Genomic DNA, 6000 nt, shown 5'->3' with positions numbered 1-6000 from the left:
AATCCGAGGAGGTCCCTCCAGGAAGGACACAGTCCTCTGCTGGGTATCAATGAGAGAAGATGCTTCAGGGGTTTTGATAAACTTTAATTTTATTTTTTTTTTCCTTTTTTTTTTTTTTTTCAAAGGCCAGAGTTTATAACAAAACCCTGGGTAGCTGGGAAGGAGATTGCTGGTAATTCAGTGTTTTAAATTAAAAGAGGGTTGGCTTAGGTTAGATATGAGAAAGTTTTTACAGTGAGGGGGGTGAAACACTGGCAAAAGTTTTCCAGAAAGGTGGAGAGTGTCCCATCCCTGGAAGTGTCCAAGGATGGGGCTTGGAGCATCTGGAAGAAGGCTGGAAGCAAATCTTGGGTTATTTTGGTTTTGGAGGTGCATTTTTGAGCTGTCAGCATCACAAAAGGCCGGTGCTGTGAGAGGGAAGTGCAGGTGGTGCTTCCCATCCCTTTCCTGAAGGAAGAAATCTAAAAAGTCCCTGACCCCACTAAAATATTGGTTCTGATTTTGTGGCGTCTTGGAAGACCCAGGAATTAATTTGGGTCCATTGTGGTGCACCTGGAGAAAGAAAAACAGGTTTAAATAACTGCCAAACAATTATTCTTTATTTTGAATACATAATTAAATCAAGTCAAACCTTTTCTACTTTTTTCCACCACAGGAAGGATCTCCTTATATAATGGAGGCATTTTCTCCAATATGCAGCTAAAGGAATATAATCCAAAAATCCTGTCTCAAAAATCATGTGTGAATCCTGTAGCACAAGGAATTTTTCTCTTTGTCACTGAATCCAGCATGGAAAACTCCCTCCCCTTTCCCACCTCCAGGTAATGGGCAGCAGTGTCCACTTGAAGAGTCTTTTTTTGGGGCTTTGGAACCCATTTTGATAAGAAAGTGGAGAAAATTGTCATTCAAAGGTGTGGTTTAGGTGTAGGTGGTTTTGCTGCTTGAGGGGCAACGTGACCAGGCATTTTAAAAAGGAGAATATGGAATCAGGGAATGGTTTGGGTTGGAAAAACCCTTTCAGGGTTTGAGTCCAACCATTCCCAGCACTGCCCCTTGTCCCCAAGGGCCACATCCACATGGCTTTAATCCCCTCCAGGGATGGGAGCTCCATCCCTCCCCTGGGCAGATGTGCCAGGGCTTTCCATGAAAGAATTTTCCCAAATATCCCATCTACATCTCCCATTCAGGTAATATTTTCATGTTCTATTGCTTTATGAACAATATTCTATAATATTCTATAATATTCTATAATATTCTATAATATTCTATTGTGAGTCACTGATTCAGAATTTTTGTCCATTTTTACAGAGTGTTGTATTAGAAGCCACAGCACACATAAGTGCACAAAATGTGAGAAATAATGTCATATTTACCATAAAACGGATAAATTCCATATATATTACAGGCTGAATGTTTTTATCCCTGTTTTTTGGGTACGATTGTTGCTTGTTGTAAATCATTAAATCCACTAGATGGTGGTAAAGACCATCGACTTTATCCTCCTGCAGCAAGAAAATAAAATGAAGCCGTGAAAAAAGTTAGGAATACATTAAAAAAATAAACCCCAAACCCATATTTGCCTTTCTGTGGTGTGAACTGCAACCCAGAGCAGACATGAGAAAGCAGTGATGCTTTTGGGCATCATGTGATGAGGAGCTCCCCAAATGAGAGGGTTTTGTCAGGATAAATATCGGGTCAGATGATTATGAATCACTGTGGCAAGTTTTAATACAGATCAGAACCTAAATTAATCCTGCTCTAACTCATGGATCGTGGCTCTCCTTTGCCTTGGACACAAATGAATGGTAAACAATATTTTGGCAATATTTAGGTTAATCATGTAGAACTGATTACTCGAGAAGAATGCTATTATCATTTAGCCAATTTATACCCTGCTCTGTGACAAATGAAAATTAATGTTGCTGTTTTTAAGATATCAAATGGGTCATGATTTTAAGAAAAATGATTACCCCTAAAGATAACTGATAATGATGGCTAAAGGCAAGGAGATCTGAGCAAGTTAGCAACATCCATAATTCCCTAAGTAATTCAGTGGAAAAGCAAATAGAGCTTAGTGTGTCGGGTGGCTAAACAGGCAGCACTTTAGGTATTGTTTGTTGGGTCTTTTTGTTGTTGTTTTAAGTGTAACATTCCCCATTAATTATTTGTTAGTCATTTCCCATTAAAACAGGCGTGATTGATGGCTTTTCCCACATTTAGTAAGCGAAAGCAGATTTCTGGAGTTGAGTACTGTGTGATTTTTTGGTGCAGATGCAATAATTTATATTCCAGAATTGGTTCTTCTTGTTGGTAAGGAGTTGTGGAGTGGATCTCTGCTGCCTCAGTGCTGTGCATTGCTAAAGAAATGTTTTGCAGTGAGCACCAGAGGTGATGTGATGAAAATTGCCTCAGGCATTTGCAACAAGTGAGGGGTGAGAAACCCAACCAGAACAGGCAGGGAATTAAGGTTTGTAAGGAAAAGAAAATGTTCCTCCTTCTAGAAAGATGTGTTTTATATCAGAGGACTGGATAGGAATTAGGCATGGATGCTGAAATTAGGCAAAGGATGGCTGAAAAGCTGTTAAACAGGAAGGAATTTATCCTCCATCATTCCCAATTCCCTCGGGGAGAGAGCTGATCCCTGTGTGCCTCTGTGTGAGGCTGGATCACTCCAGAGCTCAGACTTGCTGCTCCTGTGTGTGTGGCAAGTGTTTCCCTGCTTTCCCCACAGAATTGTTTTGAAAGGTCTTGACCTTTTGCAGAACCAGAAAAATCCCTGCCAGTCCAGTTCTTCCTCTGTAAAATCTTTGGGAGTGGTTGATGCATATTCTGGAATCCATGGGTGAGCTTCCTGATGGAGACAGAGCACCCAGGGATTTCAGACAACGTTCCCATGTTTGCCCCAAATCCCTTCTCTCTTATAAAAATTACATTGCATGCTGTCATTTTACCATGCACTGATTATCAGGACAAAACTTTATCGATTTTAACAACTTTTGAAAAGTAGGCATGCAAAAGGGGGCTTTTTGGGGGGGATTATGTGATAATTATGGATCTTTTAGGATGGCAGACAATCTCTCCACTGCTGACTTTCCTGTGCACCAGGACAGAGGGATTTGGGCTGTTTTTAGAGCCATTTCTTTGCTTGTCCCCAGTTCTTTGGGTGACAGGCAGGGCCCATTCCGGCCAGCACCAAGTGGGATGGATCAGGATCCAAGCCAGAGCTGACCTTTGGGAGCTGGGGGTGATTTGTGGAGCCTTGGAACTTGCATTTCTCATGGCTCACAGCAGCACTTTCACTCTTATTTCTTTTCCAGCAGGGTGCTGACCAGCTCTGGTACCCAGGTAGGGCATTTTTAAAAGGCTGCAAAGGAACACTCACGGTCAGAGCAGTGCTTGAATCTCAGTTTCTTTGGAGGACTGGTCCTGGCAACATTTCCTTTGCAAGCTACCCAGGGATGGAGCAAGGGTTCATTTTGTGGGGCAGTATTTTAACTAGATGTTTAAAAAGAAGACAAGAGAAGGTTCCAGTTAAACCTTGGAGTCTCTTCCAGCACCTAAAGGGGTCTGGGAGAACCAGAGAGGGACTTGGGACAAGGGCCTGGAGTGCCAGGACAAGAGAGAACACCTTTAAGCTGCAGGAGGGTGGATTTAAATCAGATATTGTGAAGAAATTATTGGCTGTGTGTGGTGAGGCCTTGGCAAGGGTTCAAGGCAAGGTTGGAGCAGCCAGGTCTGGTGGAAGGTGCCCCTGGCCATGGAGAGGTGGGACCAGATGGGCTTTTAGGTCCCTGCTGCTTCATACACAGAATGTCCTTTTTGAACACTCAGCCCTTATCTGTTGTTTCGGGGTCTTTTACTGAAGTTCATGGCAATGAACAAGAAAAATCTTGATGGATGAGGAAGCAGTTGGTCAAAAACCTTGTCAGGAAAATTTGGGTGCAGTTTCAACAGTTCCTAAAGAGCCATGGGGAAAAAGCCCTGAGAGCAAAGGGATTTCAAGGCAAAAGTGATGTCAGGTTTCATTGTCAAATTCTTGCTGTGGGAAAGAAACCCTGCAGATGTGTGGCTGAGGAGGGAACCCCTGGGAGCCCGAGGAGGGCCAGGGCACTCCCAAACCAGCAGCCACCAGTGCCCACGTGGGGTGGGACCAACCTTGGAGCTGCAGCAGAAGCAAGGAAGGAGGTGGGATTTTGCTCAGCAAAGGATATGACCCTGCAAACTGGTTGAAAAATGCCAGAGAAATAGAAAGAAATGTAAATGGAGGTAATAATAAATAAATAAAAAAAATAGAAAAATAAATGGAGATAAATGTGAAGTGAGGGAAAGCTTCCGTGAGCAGTGTAAAGGCTGCTGGGCAATAAAGTAATTCAAAAAGTTCTCATTAGTCCATTTAATGTGACTAATCCCATAATTTATATTTATTTTTATTTATATTATTAATATTATTAATTTATATTTTATTTATATAAATATGTATTATATATATAACATAATACATAATACGTAATACATAATACATAATATATAATATATAATATATAATATATAACATATAACATATAATATATAGTATATAGTATATAATATATAATATATAATATATAATATATAACATATACTATATACTATATACTATATACTATATACTATATACTATATACTATATACTATATACTATATCATATATTATATATTATATAAATATATTATATAAATATATATTTATATAAAATTTTATTTTTATTTTTATAGTAAATTATATATAAACCCATCAAAACAGAGTCTGAATAATAAAACCAAATATTTTTGGTTTTATTTGTGTATGTGTTTTGGTAGGGTTTCAATGCCAGATTTTTCCAAACCATTTTTTGTCAATCAAGAAAGAGTTTCCTGAAGTATTTTCTCCTCTTCTATATAGCAGACATTTTGCAGAAGCAAGGTAACTCCCAGAAGGCACCATCTGATCTTCCCATCCTCACAATTCCTGGAGGAATGACTGAGGTTTTCCTCTCCCAGGAGATTTTTACAAGTTTCAGATCTGGCAGACTTAAGTTGATGACAATTTCTAGGTTGTGTCCTGCCTCTGAGTTGTTACTGAAAGTGCAAAGTGGCTCCCAAGCCCACAGGTTTTCAAAGGGAGTCTTGGAAAATGCACCCTGAGATTTCTTTCCTGATCCAGTCTGTGTTTGCAGAGTAACTCTGCTCCTAAATATGAAAATTGGAGCCCTGCTTGTATCACCTAACCAGTAAGTGAGATTTTAGTTAGCACTGAACCAGTTAAAAGAAAAACAAAGTATTTCTTTAACCAACTCCAGCTCCACTCAGGCCTAAATTATTATTTTTTCTTCAGAAACGGGCATTTTAATGTGTCACTTTTCAGTTCCAGCTCAATAAACAACCATTTATTTACAATTTTAAAGCAATCTTCAGCCTAGTCAGGTAAGAATTATTTCAAAAGAATAAAAACATTTTCATTTCCCATCACTGCCAAAAATGAAAAGAACATGAGTTATGAGTCTTGCTGTGTTGTCTTAAGTTGATTACTATGGAATGATTAAAAAACTAGCTGTGCTGTCATAGCAGAGGAGTACATTATAAGTGTAATAACAGTTTAGGGATACAATCCATCAATGCCGTACTTGGGAGAAGGGGAAAAAAAAAAAAAAAAGTTGATCTATTTCTTTGGTCATCATTTTCAGCATATTAGATGACAAATAATTGTACGTTCATCAATAACAATAGATTAAAGTTGAAATGATTTATTGCCATTACGCTGTGGGATGATGGAGCGCTGGGTCACTCGAGCAGGGATGGGGGCTGTAGTTAATTTTCACGGGTCTCTTGGCAGAAATAATAGACAGAGAGGGGGAAACCACCTGAAACAAGGTAGATCAAAGTTGGTGACAAGTGATTTGTAGCTTTTTCTCTGCGGGAGTGGTGGGCTGGAGGTGGCAAAGGCTTGGACTTGATGGTCCTAAAGGTCTTTTCCAACCTTAA

The sequence above is a fragment of the Parus major genome, chromosome 7, assembly GCF_001522545.3.
Source record: "Parus major isolate Abel chromosome 7, Parus_major1.1, whole genome shotgun sequence".
NCBI lineage: Eukaryota > Metazoa > Chordata > Aves > Passeriformes > Paridae > Parus > Parus major.
This window is presented reverse-complemented; position numbering follows the sequence as displayed.